General features: G+C 37.1%; 1 protein-coding gene across 3 annotated transcripts in view; it reads right to left on the reverse strand.

Annotated features, from left to right (window-relative positions):
• LOC131151034 (probable LRR receptor-like serine/threonine-protein kinase At1g53440) overlaps nucleotides 1–18302 on the reverse strand; it is a 53090-nt gene that overhangs the window by 16930 nt on the left and 17858 nt on the right. The window lies entirely within an intron of this gene.

Raw genomic sequence — 18302 nt, forward strand, 5'->3', positions numbered from 1 at the left:
AAAAATTAATCACAAACCCATCTTTTAAAATGCATCACGGCATCGCCTGCAGAAAATTAAGCCATCGCCACTTATACTAACTGAAGTTACATCATTTCATAAAATACTCAGTATAATTAACATCTGTGCTATGAAGTAAACTAATTTTTTTTAACTTTTTTATGCGATGCCAAACTCATTTAAAATTGTCATACTAATACAATAAAAATATTTTTAAATTGTGTGCGCGCAAGATTAAATCAACCACAAAAGATATATAAGTGTGGCCTTAAAATCTCAACCTATAGACTTCAAAATTGAATTCCCAATAATACAGATTGGGAACAAGGCAAGAAAATATAATACAATAATAACAACCATTCAAAAGAAAAACTTAAAAGACCATCCTACTCAATCTAGGGCAAATAAAAATAGAGGAAAATATGAAATTCTTATATCCAGAAATTCATTTCCAGCTACTTGGCTAAATCTTGTCAACAGCAATTCAAAACATGCGTGTGCAAAACAGAGTACAGATTAGATCTCAGATTAATTCCACTCTATATCAAGTAAATGCTCAATATATGCAATTAGTCATATGATCAGAGTCCATAGACCACAAAAGGACAAATTCCACCAAACATTGACTTCTCAAAAGTTTAATCAAGAAATAGGGCATCACATTTAGATGTTCACAAGAAACCAAATCTCCCATTTTTGAATTTTACAATTCTCAAACATTGAAACTCTAAGATACTCACCTGATGTCAGCCTACTCTTGAAATTATGCATGTGAATTGACAATTTCTAATTCTCCACATCCCATGAGGCCTTGCCTACTTCAAGTCTCAAAGCAACTTTCCCAACTAAGCAGACATAAATTTGTTTTTATGGAACTCACCAATAAAAGATTAAGCCAGTACCGGTTCTTTGACATTGTTATTGGTGGCTCTTACATTAGATATTCACAGAAGTAGAAATCAGTTCAAATCATTAGCCAGTGTATACATTTCCATTTGACTTCAGAGAAGGATTTCAAATTTCAATTCTACATCATACAACAATAACGGATCAGGATAGAAGTGCAATTCTACTTCATACAACAACAAATAAATCAAGACATTGTAAAAGTCAACCAGACCTACGTAGAACAAGCTCAACAAAGTGCAATTTGGAAGACTCCAGCACAGCCTTCCCTCCCCCTACCCCCCCAAAAAAAAAAAGTTGTTTTTTCACTTGGAAAGTAGTGTGGGAAAGAATTTCTATCCTTGACAACCTTCAAAAAAGGAGCATAGAAATGGTTAATAGATGTTACTCATGCAAAGAAAGCAGAATTGATTCAGCATGAAAGAAGAAACGATTGAATATATTCTTGATTACTTTGTTCATATGTACATCCCAATATATAATACGATTACCTATTCTAAACAAGGAAACAATTTCCTTACTGAATAATATCAAATCCCCCATATTTACCTACTTCCCTAATTTGTATATTATTTACAATGATACTCGGGATTGAGATTTTAACACTCCCCCTCAAGTTGGATCATAAATATTAATCATCTCCAACTTGCTAATAAGATCATCAAAGCTCTGTCGTCCCAACCCTTTAGTGAGAATATCTGCAGTTTGTTCCTTGGTTGGTACATAAGTCATACATATAATTCCTTCTTCAATTTTCTCTTTGATGAAGGGTTTGTCCACTTCCACATGTTTAGTCCTGTCATGTTGAACTGGATTAAGAGAGATGCTGATAGCCGCCTTATTGTCATTGTAGAGTTTGATAGGAAAGTTCACCGGGACCCGTAATTCCTCCAAGAGTTTTCGTAACCATAATCCTTCACATATCCCTTGAGCGACTGCCCTGAATTCAGCTTCAGCACTACTACGAGCCACTATATTCTGTTTTTTGCTTCTCCAAGTTACGAGGTTTCCCCAGACGAATGTACAATAACCTGTGGTGGACCTTCTATCTTCCACTGATCCTGCCCAATCTGCATCTGTAAAGATCTCTACCTCCTTGCTTTCACATTTCTTAAAGAAGAGTCCTCTTCCCGGGGATCCCTTGAGATATCTAAGGATCTTGTATACAGCATCTAAGTGAAGTTCTTTTGGTGAATGCATGTGTTGACTTACTACACTGACTGCAAATACAATATCTGGTCTAGTATGTGATAGGTAGATCAGCTTGCCAACCAATCTCTGATACCTATCCTTTTCTACTGGTTTTCCACAATCTTCAACCCTCTTTACTATTTCCATCGAGCTTTCGCTGGGTTTGCATCCCAGCATGCCAGTTTCAACTAGGAGGTCAGTAACATACTTTCGCTGAGAGACACTAATTCCCTTTTTCGTTCTTGCCACTTCCATGCCCAAAAAATACCGCATCTGTCCCAAGTCTTTAACTTCAAATTCAGCAGCTAGAACCTTCTTCAATCTCTCCATTTCAACAGTATCATCGCCAGTAAGGATTATATCATCAACATATACTATTAGAATTGTTCTTTTACCTCCTTCATATTGTTGGAAGAACAGTGTATGGTCTGATTGCCCTTGTCGATACCCTTGATTCTTTAGTACCTTGGCGAATCTGTCGAACCGCGCTCTAGGAGATTGTTTGAGGCCATATAATGATTTCTTTAGTTTACACACTCTATTTTCTTCACCTGTTCTACTGAATCCTGGTAGTATAGTCATGTATACTTCCTCTTCTAATTCTTCATTTAAGAAAGAATTTTTAATATCAAGTTATTGTAGTGGCCAATCTAAATTGGCTGCCAAGGACAAGAGAACCCAAACTGTATTTAAATTTGCCACTGGTGCAAATGTTTCAGTATAGTTAATGCTGTAAGTCTGTGTAAAGCCTTTTGAAACAAGTCTGGCTTTATATCTTTCAACTGTTCCATCAGATTTACATTTCACTGTGAAGACCCATTTACAACCCACTGGCTTCTTCCCATTCGGTTGATCTGTGAACTTCCAAGTTCAATTTTTACCCTCGAATTCCCGGCTTATGGTGAGTAGGATGAAAAATATTGATAAGACCCAGTCATATGATCGGATGCACCCGAATCAATTATCCATGGAGATTTGTAACAGGATGTAGTAGTATTTAAAGCTGACAGATAATTACCTTGGTGAGCCAGGGAACCAGAGGAAGACTGACTCGATGTTTGCATTGATGAAATCATCTTATATAGCTGATCCAACTGTTCAGGACTGAATGCACTGCTAAAAGAGGTATTGTTGTTCTCTCCTTGTAATCTTTCAGTTGATCCGTCAGTGCTGGCCTGGTACCCACGATTTTTTTGGTATTGTCTCGGTTTCCAATCTACCGGTTTTCCATGAATCTCCCAGCAGGTATTTTTTAAATGACCTGTTTTTTGGCAATGTTCGCACCATAATTTACCTTTTTGTGGTCATTGACTGGGTCCCCCCGGGCCTTTTGATACAAGAGCTGAGACATCTGGCCCAGCGTGCCCATCTAATTTTTGGGCGGATATGGGTACTAGGAGGTCCAGCCCAGCAGGTTCATTTTTGGGCCGCAGCATCACACGCCTCCTATTCTCTTCCCTCCAGACCTCTGCAAAGACTTCTTGGGTTGAAGTAGAGCCTCTGCTGTTGACGGTGCTGTTAGCCATCGTTTAGCTAGGTTTAAGAAAACCTAGCTCTGATACCATGAAAGAAGAAACGATTGAATATATTCTTGATTACTTTGTTCATATGTACATCCCAATATATAATATGATTACCTATTCTAAACAAGGAAACAATTTCCTTACTGAATAATATCAAATCCCCCATATTTACCTACTTCCCTAATTTGTATATTATTTACAATGATACTTGGGATTCAGATTTTAACACAACAACTAGTAATCCGCTACTGGTAATAGGCAGCTGCAGGACTCTGCATTGGGAATATTTGGAACTAAATGGGAAGCTGCAGGCTCATAAATATTGAGGTGTGGGCTTGGAAAGGTCGTAAAAAAATAGATCGTGTAAAAGGAGGTATATACAACTAATTGCTCATACCATTTTATTTATTTTTTGTTTGGAGGGAAAGAAATAGATGGGTGTTGCAAATATGAAATAAATTGACGTTCTGATGAAGAAAATACAGCACTTAGGATTAAAGATCAAGAAGAGAAGAAGAGATCAGACTGCAGAGGGATAAGACGAAGTACAAAAGAGGAGCACAAGAACCCAACCCCATCTTGCTACAACAATTAGACAAGACACGTTAAAGCCTTCGTCAAGACATCTCCCTCATCAGACTTCAGAAATGAAGTCCTCACAAGCATCTTCTGTTGTGTCGGGCACCCCACTTGTGCCAAACACCAATACTACAACTAATGCTATTGAATATATAAAAACTAAAACAATGCAGAAACTAATAATAAAAGATAGTAAAAAGAACAAGACAAGAATTTAATGAGGTTCGATACATAATTACCTACATCCTCGAGCGTTGACAATCAATCCACTACTTCCAGAAAAATTATAACTTGGGCAAATTTCAAATTACCAATAGTAATAAGAAATACCCTAGAGTAACTCTTTCAGATTTTGGTGTGATTTAAAAATGAAGTAGGGAACTCTTTATATAGCTTCAACCTCAAGTCCAAAAAACATTTCCCACCAATGTGGGACAAACAAAAAACTTCAAAACAACTTTCCCACCAATGTGGGATAAACAAAAAACCAAAAAACATCCACCCTGACGATAATATCCCGCATAAAATGAAACCGAACATTGATGTGCTTCGTTCGTGCATGGTAGACTTGGTTCTTTGCCAAATGAATAGCACTCTGGCTACTACAGAACACAACAATGTGCTTCTGAACAACTCCCAAATTTTTAAGTAAACCCTGCAACCAAATAACTTCCTCAACAGCCTCTGAAGCTGCCATGTACTCTGCTTCTGTTGTAGACAAGGCAATGGTAGACTGGAAGGTAGACCTCCAACCCACTGAACCATTAGCAAATGTAAAAACATATCCAGTAGTTGATCGACGTTTATCCAGATCACCTGCAAAATCAAAATCCACATATCCAACAACACGTTGATCAATAGTATTATTTTTCTCAAATACTATACCAACATCAATCGTATTCATAATATATCTCAAAATCCATTTCATAACTTGCCAATGTCCTTTACCCGAATCATGCATATACCTGCTCACCATACTAACAACTTGTGAAATATCAAGTCTAGTACAAACCATTGCATACATTAGATTACCAACAACACTTGCATAAGGAACCTATGACATATACTTACGTTTCTCATCTGATTTAGGAGATAAAGCTGCACTAACTTTGAAGTGAGGAGCAAGAGGAGTGTTGACTGGTTTTGACTGTTCAGACATGCCAAAACTTTGAACTACCTTCCTCAAATACTGTTTTTGAGTTAAACTGACTCTTCCTCTCATTCTATCTCTGCATATCTCTATGCCAAGTATCTTCTTTGCTTCACCAAGATCTTTCATCTCAAACTTTTGATTTAACTAAATTTTTAGCTTGTTGATTTCTTCCCTGTTCTTTGAAGCTATCAACATATAAGAGTAAATATATAAAAGATCCATTTTGTAGTTTGCAAAAATAAACACAATGATCATATTTATTTCTGATGTACTTGTGACCCATCATAAACTGATGAAATCGTTTGTACCACTGTCTTGGAGACTATTTTAAACCATACAACGATTTACCCAGTTTACATACCCAATTTTCTTTTCCAGCAACCTGAAATCCATCTAACTGAGTCATATAGATTTTCTCTTCCAAATCACCATCTAAAAATGCAGTTTTTACATCGAGCTGAACTAGTTCAAGATCAAATTGTGCTACCAAAGCCAACAAAATTCGAATGGAAGAATGTTTAACAACTGGAGAAATTACCTTCATTATAATCAATGTATTCATTTTGTGCGTAGCCCTTAGCTACCAATCTAGCTTTGAAGCGAACACTATTTGCATCTAGAAATCCTTCTTTCTTTACATAAACCCATTTGCAACCAATTGCTTTCTTACCCCTGGACAGCTGAGCTAGCTCCCAGATTTGATTCTGATGAAGAGACTGCATTTCTTCATTCATCACACTTTTCCACTTGTCTGATTCAGAGTTCCTCATTACTTCTTTAAAAGTGCAAAAAACATCATCACCTACAACTGGAAGTGCATAGGCCACCATATCAGTATACTGAGAAAGTTTTTGAATTTCTCGTCTTGACCTCTGAGAAACAATTGATTCTTGTTGCTGTGAAGATTCTCGGATTGAAATCTCCTCTTCTTGTACACTATTCCCCACCGTAACTGGAGAGTTACATCGTGTAGTCTCATTTCTCACTAGGTTTCCCAAAATTGTTTCAACCTCCACCTGTTGTTGAGTACCACTGGTCTTTTCTTCAATTGGTGACTCCTTGCGTATTGTTTTCTTCATCATCGCAAGTTCATCAAAAGTCACATCCCTGCTTAAAATCATGTTTTTCATCTCTAAACACCAAAGACAATATTCTTCGTCTCCTGCACTAATCCCCAAGAATATTGTTTTCTTGGCTCTTGGATCCAACTTAGATTCTTTAATATGATTATAAGTCATAATACCAAATACATGTAAAGAATCATAATCACTAGCAGACTTTCCAAACCATACCTCATAGGGTGTTTTTCCCCCTATTGCAGATGATGGTAGACGGTTGATGAGATGACGTGCATATCTAACAACCTTAGCCCAAAACCTTTTGTCCAACCTAGCATTAGACAACATACATCGAACTTTCTCCAGCAAAGTCCGATTCATGCGCTCTACCACCCCATTCTATTGTGGTGTATCTCTAACTGTGAAAAGTCGAGCAATACCTTCATCCTGACATACCTTCATAAACGGGTCACTCGTGTATTCACCACCATTATTTGATCTGAGCCGTTTAATCTTTCGGCCAGTTTGAGTTTCAACTAATTTATTCCACTAAAGGAAAATATCACACTTCATTTTGATGCATCATAGAATACACCCAAACTCTTCTGGAAAAATCATCAACAAAAGTGACAAAATAATGCATACCACCCAATGATGCAGTTTTAGTAGGTCCCCATACATCTGTATGGATGTAGTCTATAATACCTCCAGTCTGGTGAATTGCAGTGTCAAATTTCACTTTAGTCTATTTTCCCAGAATAAAATACTCACAAAATTCGAGTTTGCACACCTTAGCACCCTTCAACAAACCTCGCTTAGCCAATTGTTGCAGAGATTTTTCCCCTGCATGTGGCAATCGCATATGTCATAACCTGGTTATATCTGAACCTACATTTTTCTCAGAAACAACAACTGTTGAGCCAATAAATGTATTACCTTGTAAATAATACAAGTTATTTTTCCTTATTCCTTTCATCCCCACCAGCGTACTAGATTTAATCTTTAAGGTTCCATCTTTCAAAGTGATAGTGAACCTTTTAGATTCTAAGGCACCCAATGAAATCAGATTTTTCTTTAGGCTTGGAACATACCTAACATCAGTCAAGGTTTTAACAGTTCCATCTTGACATTTCAACTGTATTAATCATATTCCAGTTGTTTTACAGGTATTATCATTTCCCAAAAAAACAACCCCACCATCTAATTCTTCAAAATTAGAAAACTATTCCCTATTGGAACACATGTGATAGGAACAACCAGAACCCAAAATCCACTCACCAAAATAATGTGACGAAAATGTTCCAACAAGAGAAAAATCTGACTCACTTCCATCATCATTGGCTATATTGGCATTAGAATGTGCTTTGCCCTTATTCTTTTGCGGCAATTTAGGGCAATCTTTCTTCCAAAGCCCTTTCTTATGATAAAAAACACATTCATCTGTAGCAGGTTTTCCACGAGATTTACTCCTCCTTCTAGGTTTACAACTCTGAAAACATCCTCTTATTGTTAGTGCTTATGTTGTTTCCTTACGAACCCTCTGATCCTTCTCTACATTCAGTACTAATCAAAGCGGTACAAATAGCTTCAAAAGTAACTTTATCTTTCCCATAAAATAAAGTGGTGGTCAAATGTTCATACTCATTGGGGAGAGAATTCAATAACAATAAGGCTTTATCCTCATCTTTTACCATTTCATCCAAATTTAACAAATCAGCCAAAATTTTATTAAAAGAATTTATGTGGTCATTAATCGAAATACCGGGTTGATACTAGAAGCGAAACAATTTCTTTTTCAAATAAAGCCGATTTTCCAGACTCTGGGTCATAAATGTATCTTTCAATGTCTTCCACAATTTCTTTGCAGATGTCTCCCTTATAACACAATATTTTTGATTTTTAGCAAGACACGGACGAATTGTACCACATGCCTGACGATTGATCTTTTCCCAATCTTTGTCACGTATATCCAATAGTTTATCATCCAAAGCAATATCTACTTCTTGCTGATATAGGATGTCCATCACCTCATGTTGCCACATACCAAAATTATTGGTACCATCAAATTTCTCCACCTCAAATTGAGCATTAGCTATTGTCTTTGACAATGATGTCGAAACCATTGGGGTTGGAGTTCGTGTGGATAGAGTTTCTCTTACTGTTGCACTAGTTTCTGCCATCTTCTATATATTCAATAGCAACCAAAAAAGCAAAATGCCTAGGATGAATAGTACACACCAACATCCTATGAAATTCCACTTTGACCAGGCCGATCTCCAAGGAGCGACTGAGCCGCAATGGTCTCTGAGCCCTCGCTAAGACAAGGTCTTTCTTAGACATCAAACGTGGAATCAAGGATCCTAACGAAGGAACACCTCCGTATTGACACTATTCAACGTAACCCTAATACCAATTGTTGTGTCAAGCACCCCACTTGTGCCAAACACCAATACTACAACTAATGCTATTGAATATATAAAAACTAAAGCAATGCAGAAACTAATAATAAAAGACAGTAAAAAGAACAAGACAAGAATCAAACGAGGCTCGGTACCGAATTACCCACATTTTCACGTGTCGACGATCAATCCACTACTTCCAGAAAAATTACAAATTGGGCAAATTTCAAATTACCAATAGAATAAGAAATACCCTAGAGTACAACTACTATTTGTAACTCTTTCAGATTTTGGTGTGATTTACAAATGAAGTGGGGAGCTCTTTATATAGCTTCAACCTCAAGTCCAAAAAACATTTCCCACCAATGTGAGACAAACAAAAAACTTCAAAACAACTTTCCCACCAATGTGGGATAAACAAAAAACCAGCATCTTCAACATTGCTTCCTCGCAAAATGAAAATCAACCTCAATATGCTTTGTTCTCTCATGAAGCACTATGTTTCTAGCAATATATATGGTAGCCTGATTATCACAAAGCATATTGTTGTCAGGAATCCCACATCTCTAACATAAGAGACTTCAACCACATAATCTTACTAATAGTATGAGCCATCGCTCAATAATCTTAGAACTTGTTTCTTGCTATACTAGGTAAAAATATTATCACTCACAAATGTGCAGTATTCAATAGTAGATCTACAATCTTGAACAAAGTCAGCCCAATTTGTATAGAGTATTCCATGATCTCACAATTTCAATTCCATTTATATATCAAAATTCAAGAGCTCTTGAGATATTGTAAAATCCTATAAACAACATCCCAGTTTCATTTCTTGGGACTTCCCATAAATTGACTTACCGCCCCCACAACAAATGATATGTCAAGTCCAGCGACATTCAAGTAGATCAACTTGCTAATGGCCTATATTTTCTTTTCAAAGTTTTGATCCAACATCCCTAGATAACTTCATGTTAAGACCTATTGGAGTATCAATTGGCTTAGCTCCCAACATGCCCATCTCTCTTAGCAAGTTCAAAGTATATTGACAAAGAATGTTCAACCCTTTCTTGCATTGTACAATCTCAATATCAAAAAAATAGCATAGAGTACTAAATCCGTGATTTGAAATATTGTCTATTAGAAATCCCAAGTACCACATATTTCTTCTATCAGCAAACAAAGACTGACAGAGTAGCATTGCAAAGAACCAAATGTAGAGGCCACCATAGTAAACCAAACTTGAGGTCATTACTTAAGATCATAAATGGTCATATGATACCTGCAGACCTTACGGCTCTTCACTTAAGCAACATACCAGGAGGTTGCTACAATTTTATTTGCAAATTCCCACACAACAAGGCATTCTTGACATCCAAGAGCAAGGGCCACCCAAAATTAATTGCCAATGAGATCAATACACAACCAAAATTTAGCCAAGCAACATAATAGGTCTCAAAATAATCAATACCATAAGTTCAGGTGTATTCCTTGGCAACCAATCGAGCCTAAATCCGTTCCATAAAGCTGCCATGGTGTACCCACCTAACCAACTCCTATCATGAGGAAAATCACCAAGTCCCAAGTCCTTTAAATGGTCAAGGCACCCAATTCTACATCCATTGCATGCTTAAACACAGAGGTAGCAAGTGCTTCAAGATGCAAGGAAGGATAGAAACAAAGGAAATAGACAACAAGAAAAAAACACATTGTAATTCGAAGATCTAAAACATAATGAGCAATAAGATAAACAACTAAGGACTATTTAGTACAAGTTAGGGTACTTTCTGGTGAGCAATAAACAAATCCAAGTCACAATAGGATGGACCTCCAAAGCCAAAAGTCAAGATAGTGCAAGGCGGATGAGGTGGCTGCATGGTGGCATGATGTCTGTCATTCTTGAACCCTTAATCATTTCTTTAGGTCAATAATCAAAGGATTGGGAATGGAGAGTTTTCTTTAAAGGAATAAGGATAGGAACAACACATAAGGGGAACCAGAAATCATTGATGGACTCAAAACAGATTCATTAATGGAGGACCTAGCATTGGAGAAATAATGTGTCCCCTCGAAGAAGGTGACATCTACACTAACATTTCCTACGAGTGTGGGGAACATAACATCTATGTCTTTTCTAAGTTTAAACCAACAAAGACACATATAAAAGCACGAGGAGAGAACTTTGAACATGAACAAAACATGTGTCCCCAAAGACACGAGGCAAACTTGAGAACATCGATTCCTTTGGAAACAAGATAAAGAAGGGAATTCGCCCCCTAAACACCAGAGGACATCTTGTAAAGTAGAAAAAACATCAGTAGAGCATCCATCCAAAACATTTTAGGAAATATGCACATAGAAGAGTAAAGATTGTGCTATGTCAAGTAATATCTAATTTTTTGTAGCTACTCAACTATGTTAAAGGATACAAACAAACAATGGTTGATGAATAATCCCTTCGGCTAACGAAAAGACAAAAGCTTATTTTGAATAAAAATTTGAATGCATTATCAGCTCAAAAAAATTGAATACCAATTGCCAAATTGATTTTTTCTTTCCTAGTGAAATTGAGTGAACACACTAAGAAATTCAGGCCTGCCTATTAACAAATAGATACAAGTAATATATGAAAAATATTATTGACACCACACAAACCCCCAAGTATTAGAATGAATTAGAGAAAACAATAAATTACTACAAGATTCAACTCTAGATTGAAACAAAGTCCTTCTGTGCTTATGTTGAACATTCAAAATAAGTTGAGAACTAGACTTGAAGATGCGAAAAATGAAGGGAAGGATGACCCAAACGTGTACCGCATACCCAAAGACACACCACGAGTAGAAATTAAAGAAGTTGTATGGAAATAAGTGGATTTGCAACCACCAATATCAAAATAGAATAGGGCATCCTTCTCGAGCCCTCCACCAATCCTTTGTTCCTTGGAAGATCCTAGATAAGGCAAAGAAAAAAAAGGTAATGATGCAGTTATGCAATTTAGTTAATTGACTAAGTATAATTAATTCAACAGAACTTTAGGCACATATAATATAGAGAGGAATATAAAGAAATGATAGAATATTGCCACAACCTGAAACTGGTGCAACCGAACCATTAAGAAGAATAATCTTAGAGTGCAAAGTAATGGGTTTCATTTATTGAAGTAAATTAGGAATACCTATCGTATGGGAGGAGGGACCAAAATCAATAACCCAAAGTGAGGAGGATAAAGAGGCAAGAAGCGCAACCACTACCTAATTTATACACTACCTCTACCATAATCGCCATCCAAACCTTGTCCTAAAATCCTCCAACACTTTCCTTTCCACAGTAAGAGGTAGTGCTAGTCATGGCTTAAGAATAGGACTAAGAGTCATCTTTGGTGATCCATTGGTTTCACGCATATGCTTCATTTATGGGTGATATGGATTCAATAGAAAGAATGGATTCACTCGTTGCCTCTTTATTGCCTCAATGTTGGAAGTAAATGGTTGGTAACAATTGAGTTCCTCCCACGTAAAAGTGCTATAACACTCATTGATGGACCTACCTTCTTGCTTATAGTTGAATAACTTCTCATACTAGTTAAAAACAATGGTCTACTTTTTATCTCGTGAGAAGATTTCAGAAAGATCATCCATACAGCTTTCGTTGTTGTATAAAACATCATGTTCCCAGCCAACTGTGGCTCCATGCTATATCACAAGTAATCTGTCATTTTCTTTCATCCAATCTTTCATGATCCTTGGAGTTTTGAGATGTAGAAGAATGCCGCAAGTACTTTGAACTTCCCTTTTGCAGTAGTAAGACGACAACAAGTAGCTGGAGGATCCAACCAGTTTGATGGCTGTAATTTACCCCAACACAGCATAATCAGCTTACATCAGAACCCTGCACAAACAACACTGCAGCAATGCAGACTTGGGCAGTACACACTGGCACAAAACAGCACTATATAACTTAAGAAGTCTAGAACTTCAAGAGGGAGCCACAACCACATAACTGAAGTTATAGTATCCTAATACTAGGAAGAATCACAAATATAAATAGTCTCTCATTGCCAAAGTTGAATTTGACCACATAGAACAGGGTAGACCAACACTAGGAGTTACAGGTGTTGAAAAAGTAACAAGACAACTAGCACAGCGGATAAATCTTTCCCAAAATTAAATCTGTGACGAACAACAATAACCAACCAACAATAATAATAAATCACACACCACAATAGGAACACCACGATCTTAACATGAAAAACCCCTCCAATGTGAAGGGTAAAAACCACGGGGCCTATGAGACCCAATAAAATTTCCACTATAATAGAGGCAAAAATTACAGCAGTACAATTACCAAAAATGCTCACAAACTTAGAGCAAAAAGGATTCCCAAAAGGATTGCGATAAAATAAGAATGAGCGGAAAGAAGTCACCCAAACACAGTTACTGTCAGTACAACAAAATCAGGTCCTCCAAAGCTCTGAAAAAGATCTCCACCATCCAGATTGAAGGTCAACAAAATCTCGAACATGCTCTCCAAATTTTAGCAAAATCGGATCACAAAAGACATTCCAATCGTCGAGTTGATAAAGATTGCACAACACACTACTGCTGCCTCACACACTGCCACACACACTTCTTTTTCACTATTGCGGTGCTCCAATTTTTATTTATTTTTTCTCTCTCTCTCTGAGGCGGCACTCCACATTGCCGCCTCCTTTAATTGCCCTAATGGGCTTCAAGCACATGGGCTTCCCCTTTTTTTTTTTGTTTTTTTTGTTTTTTACTTATGTGGTTGGACCCTACAAATCTTCCCCTCCAACCCATAAGAGGAAGGAGACATTCATTAAGATTATCAAACAATTTTGATACCGGCTGCCTCGGCACATAACTCAAGCTTCGCACGAGGCACCACCTTTGTCATCAAATCAGCAACATTCTTATCAGTGTGGATCTTCTCAAGTTCAAGAAACTTGGAATCCAAAACATCTCGAATCCAATAAAATCTAACATCAATATGCTTTGATTTACCATGAAAGGTTGAATTCTTACTGAGATGAATAGCACTTTGGTTATCACAAAATAACACATACCTTTTCTGAGTGAATTTAAGTTCATGAACCAATTTCTTTACCCACATTAACTCTTTACTAGCCTCAGTAGCTGCAATGAACTCAGCTTCTATAGTGGACAAAGCAACATATTTCTGCAACCTGGATTGCCAAGACACAGCTCCCCCTACAAAGGTAATCAAATAACCTAAAGTAGATTTCCTTGAGTCCGAATCTCTAGCCATGTCTGAATCTGTATAGCTAATCAGAACAAGTTTTTCAGAAACTAACAAAGTTTCAAATCAGCGGTACATTGGGCCATTTTCGTTGGTCCCAAGTCTTTCATGGTAAAAGACTTGCTCAACACGTGCTTTAACCTGTCAATTCTAGAAGCATTGTGAGCAATAATGAGCATGTCATCAACATAAAGCAACAAAATAATGAAAAGATCATTAGATAATTTTTGAACAAATATACAATGGTCTGAAGTCGTCTTCCTGTTTTAATCTATAGACCCACCAATTTTTCAAAGCTCTCTTACCTTTAGGCAATTTAACCAACTCAAAAGTGTGGTTGTCATATAGAGATTTCATTTCATCTTCCATTGCACTAAACCATTGTTGCTTCTACTCACTTTCAATGGCTTTTTCATAACACGATGGTTTTCCCTCATCAGTTAGAAGAACATAGTCACCTATAGGATATCTTGTGGAGGGCTGTCGATCTTTGGTAGACCTCCTGAGTGAAGTTGTAGGTGGTTCAATAGTCGAAGTACTTCCTCATCAACAGTTTTGTGATCTTCCACCACATGATCATTTTGAGCATCTGCCTCAGTATCATACCGATTGCCAATCTCATCTGCCTCAGTATCATACCGATTGCCAATCTCAACTATATCAGGAAAATTTTTAGAAGGAATCGGATCCAAGTCAACTGAGCCATCACTATCCTGAAACTGAGAATTTTCTGTCTTGCCAATGTCTTCAATGGTTTGATCCTCCATGAATACTAGATCACGGCTTCTCACAAGTTTCTTTTCCACTGGATCATAAAACTTATAACCAAACTCATCTTGACCATACCCAATAAAAATGCATTGCCTTGCCTTGACATCTAACTTGGACTTTTCATCTTTAGGCACTTGAACAAAGGCTGTAAAAACACGTAGATGGTCATAGGAAACATCCTTCTCATACCAAATTCTGTCAGGGACATCAATCTGCAGCACAACAAAATGAGACAAGTTAATTACATGAACAACAGTATATAATGCCTCACCGCAAAATGATCCAGGTTGTTTTGCTTCTAAAAGCAAACATCTGACTCTCTCTACCAGTGTTCTGTTCATCCTTTCTGCCAAACCATTCAACTGAGGAGTCTTAGGAGGTGTCTTCTGATGTCGGATGCCCTATTGTCTACAATACACATCAAATGGACCACAATACTCACCACCATTATCAGTGCGAATACATTTTATCTTCTTTCTTGTCTCTCTCTCAACTAAAGCCTGAAAATCTTTAAACATATCAAGCACCCGATCTTTGGATTTCAAAGCATAAACCCAAAGCTTTTTTGAATGATCATCAATAAAAGTAACAAAATAAAATGCACCACGAAGTGTCCTTACCTTCATTGGGCCACAAACATCTGAATGAATCAACATAAGTAACTTTGTTTTTTTGGAAGGAGGATAACTCTTAAATGAAACCTTTTTCTACTTCCCGGTCAAATAGTGAACACATCTTTTTAGTTTTGCACCACTTAAGCCTGACACCAAATTCTTCTTGGCCAAGCAATCGAGTCCTTTCTCACTTATGTGATTGAGTCGCTTGTGCCATAACTCTGATGTGATATCGCTATCAACTGCGTTCAAAGAATTCAAGCAAATAGAAGCATTCATAAAATATAAATTAGAAAATTTGTTACCTTGGACCACAATTAAATTAAATTTGGTAAGTCTCCATTGTCCATTACCAAAGAAGTTGCAATATCCATCATCATCAAGTCTTCCAGCAGAGATCAAATGCAGACGAACACTAGGAGCATGTCTGACATTATTGAGTACCAATTATGTTCCATTGTTGGTCTTTAAGGAAACAGTTCCAGTGCCAACTATCGGTACCACAACATCGTTTCCCATCTTCAGAAACTCCAAAGTCACCGAAAGTAAATGAACTGAAGAAATACTTCCTTGATGTCAAGTGAAAAAAGAGGCACCACTGTCAACCACCCAACTAATTTCATTACAAATAACACTAATTACATTATCATCATAAGCAAGAATCAAATCATCTCCAATAGTAGTGGCAACACGATCATTATTATCCTGATCCTTCTTTTCTTGTTTGTCACTGTTACTTTTATTTTCTCTCTTTCACTTGTAACAGTACTTCTTGATATGACTATTTTTACCACAATAATGACACTCAAGATTTTTAAATCTTGACCTTGACTTGCTTCTACTTTTACTTCTACCCCTTTCATTTTTGTATCAGCTTCTCCCCCTATCTTCTGTAACAAGTACCTGGGTATTATTAGGGCCAGCTCATCATTACATTTGAGGTGCTTGCTATTTTAGGGGCCCCGAAATTTTTTTTTAATATAATAATGTTAACATTATTTATACCTACTAGCTACTGTGTCAATACTCAGTACCCCTGCACACAATAAAGCCTATGCGCCTATATGTATATATAGATTATAGACCTGCGCATAGCCTCTCTCTCTCTTTCCAGCCCTGGGATTTAATTTAACTGTTCATTTCTCAATTTGTTACCCCATCCCCATGCATGCATTCACCATTCTCCATCTCTGTTAGTTTCATGGAATTCACGTGTTTGGTGGATGGAGTACACATGCAGTGCAGCTAAAATTACTTGATGTACCTAGAAAAATTAATTTTAAATAAAAATAAAAATTAAACAAAATATTAAGGGCCCCTAATTAAATCATTCGCCTAGGGCCTCATATTGTCAAGAGCCACTCCTCGGTATTATCTGTACCCATTTCTTTCCTTCTAGTATCTTCATTAAACAAGTTATCTTTAACAAACAACAGGGTCAACACACTGTTTGGGGCTGAGTTGCTAAGAGATACTACAAGAGTCTCCCAACTATCTGGCAAAGAACTTAATAGCAACAAAGCTTGTAGTTCATCATCTAAAATCATCTTCATGTTGGTTAACTAGTTTACCAAATTCTGGAAATCGCTCAAATACTGAGTAACAGATTTTCCTTCTCTAAGCTTTATTTTTACAAGCTTTCTAATTGCAAAAGCTTTGTTATGAGCAGTCTTTCTCTTATAAAGACTCTCCAACTTCTTCCACAGTATTTTAGCATCTGTCTCTTGAGCTACATGATGAAGAACACTATTATCCACCCACTGTACGATTTTGCCAACTGTTTTCCTATGCATTTTCTTCTAGTCAGCTTCAATTTGTTTTTCCGGCTTATTGCTATCCAACACAATCGGATCAAATAAATCCTTACAATAAAGAATATACTCCATCTTTGGTTTCCAAATTGAATAATTTTGAGTTGTGAGCTTGCACATAGTACCTACGTTGTCTTCCATATTTTATATGAACCAAGCTCTGATACCACTTGTTGGGAAGGTAACAAGACAACTAGCACAGCAGATAAATCTTTCCCAAAATTAAATCTGTGAAGAGCAACAATAACCAACCAACAATAATAATAAATCACACACCACGATTTTAACGTTGAAAACCCCTCTAATGTGAAGGGTAAAAATCACGGGGCCTATGAGACCCAATAAATTTTTCACTATAATAAAGGCAAAAATTACAACAGTACAATCACAAAAAATGCTCACAAACTTAGAGCAAAAAGGATTCCCAAAAGGATTGTGATAAAATAAGAATGAGCGGAAAAAATCACCCGAACGCAGTTACTATTAGTACTACAAAATCAGGTCCTCCAAAACTCTGAAATAGATCTCCACCGTCTAGATCGATGGTTGACAAATTCTAAACGTGCTCTCCAAATTTTAGCAAAATCGGATCACAAAAGACCTTCCGATCATCGAATTGATAAAGACTGCACAACACACTACCGCTGCCACACACACTTCTTTTTCACTGTTGCGGCGCTCAATTTTTTTTTTTTTTTTTTTTTATCTCTGTGGCAGCACTCCACACTGCCGCCTCCTTTAATTGCCCTAATGGGCTTCCCTTTTTTTTTTTTTTTATTTACTTATGTGGGCTGGACCCAACAACAGGCACTTAAATGGCAGTGCGGACACTCATAAACAACCTGGCAGCAGCTACAAGCATATGCAGGCATGACAAGGAGATTGTGTACACTCACAGCATCATAACAATACCATCACTCCAGAACCAATCAGAGGAAGCATCAGAACAGCAACACCAGCTGCAAGAAACAGTATTGGCTGTCTTTACATCAGCAAACCACCATGAGCCACTCAACA

This window comes from Malania oleifera, chromosome 1 (assembly GCF_029873635.1).
Source record: "Malania oleifera isolate guangnan ecotype guangnan chromosome 1, ASM2987363v1, whole genome shotgun sequence".
Lineage (NCBI taxonomy): Eukaryota > Viridiplantae > Streptophyta > Magnoliopsida > Santalales > Ximeniaceae > Malania > Malania oleifera.